This window comes from Manis pentadactyla, chromosome X (genome assembly GCF_030020395.1).
Source record: "Manis pentadactyla isolate mManPen7 chromosome X, mManPen7.hap1, whole genome shotgun sequence".
Lineage (NCBI taxonomy): Eukaryota > Metazoa > Chordata > Mammalia > Pholidota > Manidae > Manis > Manis pentadactyla.
Genome location: NC_080038.1, coordinates 134,810,520 through 134,826,826, shown reverse-complemented (window position 1 = coordinate 134,826,826; position 16,307 = coordinate 134,810,520). Strand labels below are relative to the sequence as shown.

At 35.9% G+C, this 16,307-nt stretch overlaps 1 protein-coding gene across 2 annotated transcripts in view; it reads right to left on the bottom strand.

The window, feature by feature from the left end:
- LOC130681914 (syncytin-1-like) overlaps positions 1-15,801 on the bottom strand; it is a 325,096-nt gene extending 309,295 nt beyond the window's left edge. The window contains exon 1 of one of the 2 annotated variants that reach the window (XM_057495730.1): positions 15,578-15,801. The gene's annotated coding sequence lies outside the window, so the exon portion shown is untranslated. The remainder of the gene's footprint in view (positions 1-15,577) is intronic. The other variant, XM_057495729.1, reaches the window with a different exon arrangement.
- Positions 15,802-16,307: the final 506 nt, after the last annotated feature.

Here is a 16,307-nt window from a genome sequence, read left to right as displayed (position 1 = left end):
GCAAGAACGTAAAATCTCAATATCAGTTGTTTTTAAATTATCGTTTAAGAAAGGTCCAATATCAGTTAAGATTGGGTTCTCTAGCATTATACTGTGGTAATCAGCCAAATATCTTAAAATGAAGTTTATCCAGGGAACTTTGAAGGACTATATTTAGGATCAGAAATACAAGTTAATTCATGAGCATATGAGTCATATATCATTGATTTTTTTAAAGAAAATCCAACAGTTATAAAATCACTTTATTTGATTATTCTAAATATAATTTCCTCTTTTCTAAAGAAGGGAAATTTCCCAGAGCACTTATATACTTCTTGTCCTTTACAAATGCAGTTCACATACTAAGGCAGACCATCTGCTAGCCCTCTAATTTTGCTATGATGAAAATTACTATTGTAATGAGACTAGCTTTTTTAAGCATATATTTTTATATATGTGAACATAAATGTGCACAGTGAAATAAACTTTGAGAAATTTGTTTCTAGCTTTTGAGGTGGATGTGGGTATCTTGAAAAACAAAACTTTCTACTGATTATTATCCAGGTGCAGTAGGCTGGGTAGGTTTACGTCCTGCTTTTCAGTCAATGTTATCTTCAGAAAATGCTGAACTTTGCACTATGAAGCTGAGGTTGGAAAGGAAGGAACTCAAAATCTCAGGAAGGTACATGCATTTTTTCCCTAAAAACTCTTGTAACAAGAATTTGTGAAGTAAGCCCGGTCTTGAGAGAAAAAGAATAGAATGAAAATAAGTCAAATAGAGTATGAGCTTGAAGAAAAACTGAAACCATTCCATGGTGTATCAAATGCAAAAAATATTATGGGAATAAGGAACATACATATTCTTGTAAGTGCTGTTACCTTTTAACAGTATCTTGAAAATTGCATCTCAATTTTAATGAAAATTTTCTCTGAATTATGTAATCATTTGGGCAGGAAAAATGTCTGAAACGTATTATTTTTTTTATTAAGGTATCACTGATATAACAATCTTATGAAGATTTCCCATGAGCAACACTGTGGTTGCTACATTCACCCATATTATCAAGTCCCCCCCAACACACCCCATTGCAGTCACTGTCCATCAGTGTAGTAAGATGCTATAGAGTCACTACTTGTCTTCTCTGTGCTATACTGCAGTCCCCATGACTCCCCTACATTATGTGTGCTAATCATAATACACTTTAATCCCCTTCTCCCTCCCTCCGCATGTGGCCATTTTGACAGTATTAATTCTTCCTAGCCAAGAGCATGGGATGAGTTTCCATTTATTAGTGTCCTCTTTAATTTATCTTAAGAGTATCTTGTAGTTTTCAGGGTATAGGTCTTTCACTTCCTTGGTTAGGTTTATTCCTAGGTATTTTATTCTTTTTGATGCAATTGTGAATGGGTTTGTTTTCCTGATTTCTCTTTCTGCTAGTTCATCGTTAGTGTATAGGAAAGCAACAGATTTCTATGTATTAATTTTGTATCCTGCAACTTTGCTGAATTCAGATATTAGTTCTAATAGTTTTGGAGTGGATTCTTTAGGGTTTTTATGTACAATATCACGTCATCTGCAAACAGTGACAGTTTGACTTCTTCTTTACCAATCTGGATGCCTTTTATTTCTTTGTATTGTTTGACTGCCTTGGCTAGGACCTCCAGTACTATGTTGAATAAAAGCAGGGAGAGTGGATATTCTTGTCTTGTTCTCGATCTTAGAGAAAAAGCTTTCAGCTTCTCATTGTTAAGTATAATGTTGGCTGTGGGTTTATCATATATGGCCTTTATTATGTTGAGGTACTTGCCCTCTATACCCATTTTGTTGAGAGTTTTTATCATGAATGGATGTTGAATTTTGTCAAATGCTTTTTCAGCATCTATGGAGATGATTATGTGGTTTTTGTCCTTCTTTTTGTTGATGTGGTAGATGATGTTGATGGATTTTCAGTTGTTGTACCATCCTTCCATCCCTGAGATGAACCCCACTTGATCATGTGATATTATCCCACACATCCTTGTAGGCCTTTTCAGATTTTTTCAATCCTTTTTCTGTTCTTCAAATTGGATGATTCCTATGGATCACTCTTCAAGTTAACTGAATCTTAATTCTGTCATCTTCATTCTACTGTTAAGCACATCCAATGAATGTTCTTCTTTCAGATATTTTATATTTCAGTTCTAAAATTTCCATTGAGTTTCTTTTTACAGTTTCTTCCTCTTCTGAGAATGTTTATTTTTCCATTAATTTTAAGATAATTTGCCTTTACCTCAGGTAACATGCTTTTAAAAATTGCTTTAAAATATTTGATAATTTCAACATCTGGGTATATTCTCAGTGTTGGCATCTGTTGATTATATTTTTCTTTGAGAATTGGTCAGATTTTTCTAGTCCTTTGCATGTTAAGTAATTTTGGATTGTATAAGGATCATTGTGACGATCATGTTATAAGATCTAGGACCTGTTAAAATCCTCTGTAGAATGTAGATTTTTGTTTATTTGCTTCAGAAGGCAATCAACTCTGTCAGGTTCCGATAATAAATTTTGCCTCACCTTCTGTGGGCAGTGGTTAGAGTGTCAGTTCAGGTTTCAATGAAACCTGCTATGGCATTTGAGTCTGCCCATATGTGTGCTGCTCAGGGGCAATCCTGAGACATGTATTAGTTCAGACACAGAGTTAGGGGATCCCTTTCTCTAATGCTTTTCTCTCCACGATTTCCCCTACATTTTTTAGTTCTCAGGTGCTTCTTTTTATTTCCTTTAGCCAGAATGTTGGGTTTCTCTTGGAGTTTTAGTCCCCCTCAGATTCGTTTGTAGTTCCACATCATTGGGGCTTCCATTAAAGCAAGGAAATGAGAAGAAAAATAGTTTCTTTCAGAATTTTTCATATTCACTCTTACTATGTACCTCTGCAACATGTCCTACCCTTGGGTCAAAATCTATTATAAAAGAGGACAATAATGCCAAGAAATTCACCACCATTGCAATCATTCTTCATGTCTGGACTTCTCTTTCCAATCTTCCTGCTATTTTACTATTCAGAGTCCTCAGACAGTTCCTTCTCGTATTCTCTCCATAGTTTTTAGCTACAATTAATGGGAGAGAGAGATTATAGTGAGCTTACTCCATTGTGGTCAGCATCAGTAGTCCTATCCAGTTTTCGAGAGCATTTCAACTTTTGATTATCTGAATCACTGAGCTTATAGTTACATATCTGTCCTTTATATACATAGCCTGTACTGGGAATTTCCCTGAGGATGGATAAGGAAGCATCATTCAGATGTCAAATTAATTGCTATTCAAAATAACTGAAAGTAAGTCATATTAGTCATACAGTAGCTCATAGAAGTTGTTACTTAACTTCTAACTAATTAAACAACTAGGAGGTTTTTGAGTCTTGACGTGAACCTTGAGATCTTACTCCTGAGTCTGTGCTCCTGGCAACGACGCCAGGAACACAAGGAATGTACCTAAATAATGGAAGCTGTGAGTGAAGGCTCCATGCTATATGAGATCAGAAAGTGTGGAAACCTCAAAAAGAATAAGCTTTCTACTATGGGTCATGGTTATACTTTTCCAAATTCTTTTAGAGAATTCATAAAAATTTATCAAATCTTAAGAGTTATGAGGTCCTTAGACACTATTCAGAATACTCCTTTCTTCACATTTGAGGAATCTGTTAGTCAGCCTAAAGCCTAACTAAAAGAGTCTCTCAGAAACATTGGTTTAAATAATATAGAAGTTTCTTCCCCATGTAACAGTACAAATTGTCTGGGGGTAGTGAGCATTGTAGGAGCTCTGCTACACAAGGTCATTTAGGAAAACAGGAACTTCCCATCTTGTTATATGCCACCGCTCGTTTGTCTGGTCAAAGTAAGTCTCTGCCATGTCCATTTTCCATCCACTAGGAAGAGGAAAAAGAGGAAGTCCAGAGCAAAAAAAGTTCTTATTAAGCCAGTGAAGTAGAGATTGCCCACATTACTTCTGCTCCTATTCCATTAGTGATAAATTAGCCATATGGCCACACCCATTCTAAAAGAGGTGGAGAATGTAGTCACTAGCTGGGCAAATACTTCTCAAGAAGAAAAGAATAATGAATTTTGACAGAACTAATACTCTAGAAAAGGGAAATTCAGGCCCTGATGTAACTATGCCTACTTAGCCAGCACTTGGTTGCTGTCTTTTTTTGTCTTTTAAATTTTTATTTATTATACACTATCAGAGGCAGAGTTACTGTGAAACTATGGAAACTAAAGCTTCAGATTACCCTCAGTTTCACTGTTTTTTTTTCCATGATCCTGCACCTCATTTTGTATTTTCAGTTATGTATTCATTTTCTTAGAGGGCTCTAAAAATTACATAATCTTTAAGACCCACAAAACTTAAATTCTCACCTGCTTATTACAAAAATAACACATATGTACTATAAAAATATTTTTAAATATAGAAAAATTTAGGGGAAATGACTACGGTATACACCAATGAACTACCACAATTAAGTTATATTCACTCTCATTGCTGCATATGCTCCCATTGTACAGATATACTTCAATTTGTTCATCTCTTCACCAGCTAGTGAAGATTTGTATTGTTTCCACTTTGTGGCTTCTGTGGGTACAGCTGCTTTGAATGTTCCTGTGCCAGTCCTTTGTGAGGGCATATGTTCTCATTGGGTACATATCTAAGAGTAAACTTACTGGCTAACAGTGTAAGTTCAAGTTTAGCTTTAAAAGAGATTATTAAATTGTTTTCCAAAGTAGTTGTTATATTTTACATTCCTACAAGCAGTGTATGAGAGTTCCCATTGCAAATTATCCCAGGAAACAGTAAGTATTGTCTTTATTTCTGACATTAGCCATCCTATTAGGTGTATAGTGGAATTTCATTATGGTTTTATTTTGCACTTTTCTGATGACTAATTATTTTACCTTGCTTTTATGTACTTACTGACTATTCACATATCAACTTTTACAAAGTCTCTGTTGAAATCTTTTGCATATATTTATTAGGATCTATCTCTTTTTATTGTGTTGTAAGAGTTCTTTATGTATTCTGGACACAAGTACTTTTGCAGAGATTAATAATAAGAAATTTTCTGTTGTAACTTGCATTTTCATTTTCTTAACAGTATATATTCTAAGAGCAAATTTCTTTAAGTTAGTGAAGTCTGATTTATGAATTTTGTATAGGGTTTATTCTTTGTTTAACTGACATAAAAATGTTTTGTATCCTAAGATCTCCTAGAAGTTTTAAAGCTTTAATTTCTATATTCAGATCTATGGTACATTTTGAGTTAAATATTATATACAGTATGAAGGCGGTGAGAATCGAGTTTTGGTTTTTCCATATTCATACCAAGTTGCTTCAGCAATATTTGTGGAAATGGTTATTGTTTTGCCAGTGGATTTCAGCCCTGGGCAAGTTTGCTATGGATTGAATGTGACCTAAGAAATTGACAGCAAAACGTTCTTGGGGTGAAAGGGTTATACCCAACTTTATTTCCAGGTGGCAGGTCAGTCACTAGAATCCCATTCGCTCAGAGCTAGTCTGCATGCAGCAAGCTGGTCTCTGCCTCTGGGCCCCTCTGTCTGCACAGCCGTCCACTCGGACCCTCTGTCTGCACAGCTGTTGTCTGGACCTCTCTGTACAGTCATCCCACACAGCCATCCTCTGGGCCTCTCTGCACAGTCGTCCTGCACAGCCGTCCTCTGGGCCTCTGTCCTCGGCCCTGCCACCTCTCCAGCCTCTGCTCTGTTCTCCTGCATCCTTGCAAACGTGCTACCATGTTGCACACAGAGCACTGGGCAGAACTCTTTATATAGAGTCAACAGCCATGTATTTGCCCACAGGTGTGCAGTGAGCTAGTCAACCAGGGCCAGGTGAGAATCCTGGCAACAGGAACTCTCATTTTTATCCACAGTTATCCTTTACCCTCATTGACAATATCACCTTGGAACTTTTGTCAAAAATTAATTACCATATATATGTGAGTCCATTTCTGAACTCTTTATTCTTTTCAGTTTATCTATAAGTCTCTCCCAGCACAAATACCACAGTGTATTTGAAATCAAGTATTGTAACTCATTACACTTTGCTCTTCTGTTTCAAAAACTTTTCAATTCTACTAAGTCCTCTGCATTTCCAATGAAAATTTTTAAATAATTATTTTGGAGGAAAAGATGTCAGAGTAGGAAGGCAGGGCAGAAACCACATACACATGAAAGAAATAACTACAGCAAATACAACTAACCCTGAAAACAACATGAAGACTGCAGAACAGACTATCTATACCTGGTGCAGAAGAGAAGTCCACATTGAGAAGGGTAAAGCAGGAGAGCTGTGATCAATCAGGACCAAAGCCCTCCCCCAACCCAAGCCCACAATCAGGATGGAGAAGAATGGATCAGGGAGGGGATAAGTGCTCAGGTAGCCTGCTGGGCCCAGCAGCTGTCAGACTTTGTTGCCTGACAGGGGAAGGATGTTTGCCATGCTTTCCCAACCCTCCTTCAGCCCAACTGGTGGGACATCTGCAGGAGCCAGTTCTAAATCTCCATTTCCTTCACTGGTTGGTGGCTCAGCCACAGAGCTGTGCTCCCCTGCTAAACCCACCCTGCCTGACCCAGGAGCAGCTGCCATTGTTGACCTGCAGGCAGAAGGCATCCCTGCCCATAATAAATCCCAGAAGAAGTACCTGACAGCACACAAAGGGCACACAGAGTCCAGCTGTCAGCCTCTGCTGACAGAGATCAGCCATTGCCTGCAGACAGGAAAAAAGTTGGCTCCACCCACAGCCCACCAAAAGCAAATGGGGCTCTACCACTAAGGAGAACCAAGCACTGGTGAGCAAAGAATCTCAAGCTTCTGGGCACCACAGGACACCTTCTTCATAAAGCCATTAGCTATCCAATACAAAGGAAGAAACAGAAACACAGACAAAATGAGGGGGCAGAGCAATATGTTCCAAACAAAAGTACAGGATAAGACTCCAGAAAGAGGGGCTAAATGAAACAGAGATCACCAATCTTCTTGACAAGGATTTCAAAACAGTCGTATATATACTAACTGATCTACAAAGAGTATTGACAATCTCAGGGAGGATTTCAGCAGAGAAAATATTTGAAAAAGAGCCCATCAGAGCTGAAGAATACAATAATTGAAGTGAAAAATACAATGGATGGAACCAAATATAGACTGTGCAAGTAGAGGAAAGAATAAGATAGAAAATAGAGACTGGAAAACAACCAAGCTGAGGAACAGATCGAAAAAGAAATTCTAAAAATGAGAAGATGCTAAGAGAGCTGTGAGACAACTGAAAATGAAACAATATTTGCATAATAGGGGTACCAGAAGGAGAAGAAAGTCTACAAAGTTCCCTTTCTACAAAGGAGTAAAAAGTCTCTTTGAAGAAATAATAGCTGAAAAGGGAAAGGAAATAGATACTTAGGTCCTGGAAGTTCAGAGACCCCCTAACAAAAGAAATCCCAGGAAGACAACAACAAGATATACAGTAATTAAAATTGCAAAGATTATCTTAAAAGCAGCAAGAGAGAGGCAGACACTTATGTACAAGGGAAGCTCCATAAGGGTATCAGCTGATTTCTCAGCAGAAACTTTACAAGCCACAAAGCAGTGGCATGAAATAGTTAATGTATTGAAAGGGAAGAACCTACAACTAAGGATCCTCTTGTCAGCAAGGTTATCATTCAGAATTGAAGGAGAGATTAAAAGTTTCTCAGACAAATGAAGGTTAAAAGAATTCACCACCACTAAACTAGCCTTACAGGATATGCTAAAGGGACTTCTGTAAATGGAAATGTTTGTAAGCCTAAATATTTTTCATCATTGAAACATACAGTAAAAGTAGTAGGCCAATTACAAAGCAAGTATGAAGTTACAAAAACAAAAGTAGTAAGACCAGCTATACTTAAAATTAGTCAAGAGACACAAAAAATGTAGATTATGACATTTTCTACATAAAGTGCAGAGGAGGAAGAAGTAAATAGTAGTACTTTTAGTTTGTTTTTGAAATCAAGCTACCATCAACTAAATACACACTGTTATATATTAGGAAACTATGAACCTTAGAGTAACCACATGCCTAAAGCCTATAACAGATATAGAAAGGATTTTAAAAAGGAATCCAAGCATAACACTAAATAAAACCATCAAACAGTGGAAGAAGAGTGTAAGACAGGAAGAAAGGAACAGAGGAACTATAAAAACAACCAGAAAACAATTTATAAAATGGCAATAAGTACATACCTATCAATAATTACCTTAAATGTAAATGGACTACATGCACCAATCAAAAGACATAGGGCGGCAGAATGGATAAAGAAAAAAGAACCATCTATATGCTGCCTACAAGAGACTCATTTCAGACCTAAAGACATACAGAGACTGAAAGTAAAGGGATGGAAAAAGATATTTCATGAAAATAAAAGGGGGAAAAAAGCATGAGTAACAGTACTTATAGCAGACAAAATAAACTTCAAAACAAGAAAAGTAACAAAAGACAAAGAAGGACATTACATAATGATAAAGGGATCAGTCCAACAAGAGGTTATAATAATTGTAAAAACCCAACATAGGAGTACCTAAATATATAAACAAATACTGACAGACCTAAAGGGGGAAATAGATAGCAAAACAATCATATTAAGTGATTTTAACACCCAACTTACATCAATAGACAGATCATCCAGCAAGAAAATAAAAAAGGCAACAGAGGCATTGAATGAAACATTAGACCAGATGGACCTAACAGATATGTAAGGAATGTTCCACCCAAAAGCAGCAGGGTACACATTTTTCTCAAGTGCACTTGGAACATTCTCAGAAGAGATCACATACAAGGACACAAAAAGAGGCTCAATAAATTCAAAAAGATTGAAATTGTATCAAGCATCTTTTCAGATCACAGTGGTATGAAACTAGTTATAAACTACAAGAAGAAAACAAAATAATACGAACACATGGAGTATAAACAACATGCTTCTAAATAATCAATGGATCAGTGAACAAATCAAGGAGGAAATCAAGCAATACATGGAGACATGAAAACAGAAACACAACAGTTCAAATATATGGGATATTGCAAAAGTGGATCTAAGGGGGAAGTGCATAGCAATACAGGCCTACCTCTAAGAACAAAAAAAATGTCAAATAAAAAAAATCAAAACTCACAACTAAAGAAACTAGAAAAAGAAACCCAAAGTTAGTAAAAGGAGGGACATAATGAAGATCAAGGCAGAAATAAATAAAATAGAGAAAAAGAAAACAATAGAAAAAATCAGTAAAATCAAGAGCTGGTTCTTTGAGAAGACAAATAGACAAACACAAACTTATCAAGGGAAAAAGAGAAAGGACAAAAACAAAATCAGACATGAAAAAGAAATTACAACTGACACCACAGAAATACAAAGAAGTATTAGAGAATTCTATTAAAAATTATATGCCAATAAGTTGGACCACTTAGAAGAAATGGACAAATTCCTAGAAAAGTACAACCTTTCAAGACTGACCCAGGAAGAATCACAAAATCTGAACAGACCAATTACCAGTAATGAAATTGAATTGGTAAATAATCAAAAAATTCCCAACAAACAAAAGTCCAGGAGCACGTGGCTTCACAGGTGAATTCCACCAAATATTTAAAAAGCTAAACCCATCCTTCTTAAAATATTCCAAAAAATAAAAAAAAGGAATACTTCCAAACTCATTCTATGAGGTCAGCATCACTCTAATACCAAAACAAGACAAAGACACTACAAAAATAAAACTATAGACCAGTATCTCTGATACACATAGAAGCAAAAATCCTCAACAAAATATTAACAAGGCAAATTCAAAAATACATGAAAAGGATCATCCATTATGATCAACTAGGATTTATTCCTCTCATGCAAGGATGGTACACTATTTGTAAATCAACCAATGTGATACACCACATGTATAAAAGGAAGGATAAAAACCACATGGTAATCTCAGTAGATGCTTAAAAGGCATTTGAAATCCAACACCCATTCATAATAAAAACTCTCAACAAAGTGGGTACAGAGGGAACATATCTCAACATAATATAGGCCATATATGACAAACCCACAGCTAACATCATACTGAAAGGCAAAAGCTGAAAGCTTTTCCTCAAAGATCAGGAATAAGACAAGGATGCCTACTCTTACCCCTATTATTCAGCATAGTACTTGAGGTCCTAGCCATGGCAATCAGACAAGTTAAAGAGATAAGTGGCATTGAAATTCATAAGGAAGAAGTAAAACTGTTCCTATTTGCAAATGACATGATGTTATACATAGAAAACCCTAATGAGTCCACCAAAAAAACTATTAGAACTAATAACTGGATTCAGCAAAGTTGCAGGATACAAAATTAATACATAGAAATCTATTGAATTCCTATTTACTAACAAAAAACTAGCAGAAAGAGAAATCAGGAAAGCAATTCCATTTACAGTTGTTTCAAAAAGAATAAAATACCTAGGAATAAACTTAACCAAGGAGGTGAAAGACTTGTACTCAGAAAACTATAAGACATGATGAAAAAAATTGAAGACACAAATAAATGGAAATCTATGCTATGCTCATGGACAGGAAGAATTAATATTGTCAAAATGGCCATCCTGCCTAAAGTAATTTCCAGATTTAACACAATCCCTATCAAAATGCCAATGGCATTTTTCAATGAACTAGAGAAAATAATCCCACAAAAGGCCCTGAATAACCAAAGCAATCTTGAGAAAGAAGATCAAAGCTGAGGGTATTATGTGCCCTGACTTTGAGCCATACTACAAACCTACAGTAATTAAAACAGTATGGTACTGGCACAAGAAAAGAACAGACTCATAGGTCAATGGAACAGAATAGAGAGCCCAGTAATCAACTGACACATATGTGGTCAATTAACATATGATAAAAAGCTGTGAATGTACAGTGGGGAAAAGACAGCCTCTTCAACAGGTGGTGCTGGGAAAATTGTACAACTACATGCAAGAGAATAAAATTGGATTACTGTCTAACTCCATACACAAAAGTAAACTTCAAATGTATTAATGACCTAAATATAACACAGCAAACCATAACACTCTTAGAAAAGAACATAGGCAAAAACCCCTTGAACATAAATAAGAGCAATTTTTTTTAGACATATCTCCCAGGGCAAGGGAAACCAAAGTATAAATAAACAAGTGCAACTACATCAAACTAAAAAGCTTCTGTACAGCAAACGACACCATAAAATAAACAAAAAGGCAACCTGCAATATGGGAGAATATATTTGTAAATTATTTATCAAATAAGAGCTTAACATTCAAAATATATAAAGGACTCATATGACAACACCAAACAAAACAAATAACCTGATTACAAAATGAGCAGAAGACCTGAATAAACATTTTTCCAAAGAAGACACACAGATGGCCAACAGGCACATGAAAAGATGCTCCACATTGTTAATCATCAGAGAAATGTAAATCAAAAACACAATGAAATATCACCTCACACCAGTTAGAATGGCCACTATCCAAAAGACAAGAAATAACAAGTGTTAGCGAGGATGTGAAGAAGAGGAAACTCTCCTACACTGTTGGTGGGAATAAATTGGTGCAGCCACTATGGAAAGCAGTACGGAGGTTCCTCAAAAAACTAAAAATAGAAAGAACCATATGACCCAGGATTTCCACTTCTAGGAATTTACCCAAACAAAACAAAATCTCTGATTTGAAAAGATATATGCACCCCTATGTTTATTGGCGTATTATTTACAATAGCCAAGATATGGAAGCAACCAAAGTGTCCATCAATAGATAAATGGATAAAGAAGATTTATGTGGTACATATACACAATGGAATGTTATTCAGCCATAAAAAGAAAGAAATGCTGCCATTTGTGACAACATGGATGGACCTAGAGGATATTATGCTAGATGAAATAAGCCAGGTGGAGAAAGACAAATACCATATAATTTCTCTTATATGTGTAATCTAAAAACAAAACAAAACAAAACAAAAAGGAACCAAAGACCAGTAGACTCATAGACACTGAGAAATCAATGATGGTTACCTTGGAGGTGGAGTTAGGATAGGTGAGTGAAATCGGTGAAGGGGATAAAGAGGCACAAAATCTCAATCATAATATAAATTTGTCTGAGAGATGAAAGTCCAACATAAGAATATAGTCAGTTTTGTAACATCTTTCTATATTGACAGATAGTAACTACACTAGTTGGGGTGAGTATTTAATAATGTATATAACTGTTGAATCGCTGTATTGTATACTTGGCATCAATATAATATTATACAACTATCTGTCAATAAAAATTTTTTTAAACCCACTTATAAATTTCTGTAAAATAAGCTTTCTGCCATATTGACTAGAATTGCATTGAATCCATAGATTAATTTGGGGAAAATGGAGATCTTAACAATATTCAGTCTTTTAATCTATGAACATGACATATCTCTCCACTTATTTAGGTCTGCTTTTATTTCTCTCAGGCTTGTATTATATTTTCCTGAATGCATAGGTCTTACATCCATTTTTTTGTATATTTATTCCTAAATATTTCATATTTTCAATTTTATCATAAATAATAATTTTAATTTTCCTTTCTAATTTTTATTGCTAGTGTATACAAATAAAATAGTTTTCATGTTGACCCTGGATTCTACAACCTTGCTAAATTTGATTTTCACTTCTAGTATTCTTTTGGATTTTAGTGGAACTTTCTTTGTATATGATCATGTAATCTTCAGATAGTTCTGTAGCACTGTGTTGTATACTTGAAACCAACATAAGATTGTGTATCAACCATACTTCAGTTTTAAAAAGAGCTAAAAAAGAAAGATTGTTGTACTTTTTCCTTGCTTATTTGAATGACTTCTTTCCTTGCCTTACTTAATGGCTAGAGTGGCCAGTAAAATACTGATTAAAAGTGGTGAGAGAAGATGTACTTAATTTGTTTCCAGTCTTAAGGAGAAAGTGTTCATTCTTTCATCATTAATGATGATAAGTGTTAGCTTCCCATAGGTGATGCTATATAAGAAGTAACTCAAAATGGATGATGAATTCTACTAGTGGAAATGAAATTATTAATAGTGGCTCTAAATTCCTTTTTTTTTTTCATAGACAATTTACCAGCTGACAGTCCCTCCCTGCTTCTGACCCACAGATAAGGGAGGAGACACGATGAGATATGGAAGATCTGAAAGGACTAACCAGGGGACTCAAGGCTTAACAGTGCAAGAGTGGTGCTGAGAGGGCACCCCTCATATTTATTGATCAAAGAATTGTACACAACAATGATCTAAGGGGTGACTTAATACATAATGTATAACTAACCATAACTTGCTGTTCGACAGCTTCCGGTCTCACGGAGCGTAATGTTCCCAAAAACCTTTGGAACAATGTAAAAACAGTCGCATCATGGAAATGAGATTCTAATTAAGATACCTTGTTTTTGCACATACATCAAGATTTACAGAAAACCTAGTTATTACTTGTTTTAGCACATACATCAAGAGTTACAGAAAACCCAGTTAAAACAGTTAAATCATAAATCACAGTTGATTATTGCATTCCAGGCCCACATTTCCCCTTTTCTTTTTACAAAAAGATTATTATTATAGCAGGCATGTAAAATGGCAGTGGCTGGGTGAAAACAGTGAGGTGTCTAGGTGACAGATTGCCTCTTATAGTTGGGGGGGTGAAGTTCAAAGCCTCACCTCAGTTGGCTCCCATTTTCCCACCTGATGGTCCCCTGCGACTGTGCCTGCTTAGGTTGTTCCTCCCCTGAGGAATCTTACCCGTCTCTGGCTAACCAGCCATCTTCCAGGGCCATACAGGGAAATGATAGAGAACTGAAAAGGAGGCAAAAATATAATTTGTTGTCATCATGTAGACACATCCCTCACACTCATAAACCCAGCCTGTGTTTAGAATATACAGTGATTTAGTGTAATATATGAACTTCTGTAGAAAATAAACTTGCATACGGGGAAGAGGTAAATCAAATAAGAAATTATCACTTTTTAGCTATTATCTCTTGGAAAGTAGCATAGGCGTGTATTGGCTTCAGTAAATCAACAATTGAATTACGCACACAGGTTAGCAGGACAGGGATACATACACATAGCAACAAAAGGCCCACAAGTATTGGCCATATCCAATGGAACCAAGAAAACCAATTAGGCAACTCTGGCATTTGCGAAAACTTATCAATGACATGATGAATGTCATCTAGTTGAGTTTGAATAGTTTGAGAAAAATCAGACAAATTAAAACAACACATTCCTGGAAACTGTTCACATCCCATATGTTCTTTTAACAGTAGATAATCTATAGTCGCACGATTTTGAAGTACTGCAACTCGTACTTCTCCTAGTTCTTGGTTGAGTTCAGACAATATAGAAGCAGTCAAGTTTGTAGTCTTACTGTATGCACAGGCCAGCTTAGATATCTCGTTTTGCATCCTGATAGCAAGTCCGGGGACTGGCAAAAGGAATGCAGCAGCAACTGCAATAGCAGCAGAATTTAACAACTTCAAGTTGTCATCACAGCCAGATGGTAGGGCTCGAAGAGATCTTCTACATGTATATCCAGGATGATCTATGAGAGCAGGAAGAATACGTCCTACGCCACAAACACCTTGGTACTGTGAAGAAAAAGCTTGATAGGTTTTATTATCGCACAGAAACACCCAGCCATTTGGGAGTCTATATCCATATGGCCATTTTACATAAATAATGGAGTTACAATAAGAAGGTATATGAGTACAATTAATACATATACAATCAGTAATTATAGTAGTACTAACAGGTAGATTCAATTGAACTTCAAAAGTAAGAATTTTAGGAGGATGAGTAATGTTTATGCCCGAAATATTAGTAAACACAGAGAAGGGGAGTCCTATACCTATCAAATTCTTTGTTAACAATCCACTGATGGAAGAATCTCCTGCTACACAAAAAGATGATTTATTTAATCCTTGGCTTGCAAGTTGCAGCCACAGGTTAGGTGAGGAGAACTTATGTTCTGGAACAAGTGATATATTTAAATACACATAACTACTCTTAAATAATACGTCAGGAGATCCTTCTTGAAATTTCTCACAGGTGTAATTTCCAATATCTTCTAGAGTCAAAACTGTTTTATAAATATCATATTGATTATTTTCCTTTTTAGATTGATCTGTAACATTATACCATCCAAGTCTTCCTCCGGACTTTTGTTTATATATTTCTTCGCCATTCTTTTTCCAAACAATAGGGCCCACAGGAGTGGAGCAAGTAGATAAGCAATGAAGAACTACACCATGGCCAAAATACAAGGGCCCGCTCACACTTGTTGTAATAACACAAGCTTGTGCAGTGTGTGTATGTATAAATACCATCACCAAAAACAAAAGTAGAAACTGCACTATCCAGGAAGCTTCATTCCATTGGTGAAGTTTGTTGGTGGCCATCCTCTGGAGCAGCTCTTCTGGAGGATGTTGATGTTGGAAGTTCTTCTTCATATCATATCTTAATTCTTTTTCTGGGCAGCCAAAGCAGACGTTGATCTTCTGCAACAACACAAACAAACCCTTTGCCCCACACTTTAATATGACCTTTATGCCACTGTGAAGAACCTATTGGAGACCACTGTACAGGAACTGCTGTTGTTTTGGAAAAAGAAATATTGTCAGAAAAATGTATTTCTATAGCTGATCGTCTGTCACCCTTTAAAAGATCAAAATTGAGAATATGTAAAGCATGCATTAATCATTGATTTGCAGTTAATTTTATCATATCGGGGAGTAATCCCCCTTTTTGTTTTAATAAATAATGTTTAAAAGTAAGATGATGATGTTCAATTAAAGCTTGACCTGTAGAATTATAAGGAGTACCTGTTTTATGAATTATATTATATAGCTGGAAATTTTTTTTATCATAGAGGAGAGGTAGACTAAAGCGTTGTCAGTTTTTATGGTGGCCGGAACACCTAGTACTGCAAACACTTGTAAAAGATGAGTAATAACATGATGAGATCGTTCTCCTGTTAAAGCAGTGGTCCAAGAAGCAGAAGAATAAGTATCTATGGAAAAATGAACATGTTTAAGAGGCCCAAATTCAGGAACAATAGTAACATCCATTTGCCAATAGGGTGTTAGGACGTGTTCCTCTGGGTTGCAGCTCGTAAATGAGGAGAATTAATTTGAGAACAGGTTGGACAAGAATTCAGGATATTTTGAGCTTCAGAGGCAGAAAGAGAAAAACGCTTTTGTAAAGTAAAGGAGGGAGCATGAGTCAGGTCATGATAGCATTGAGCTGGT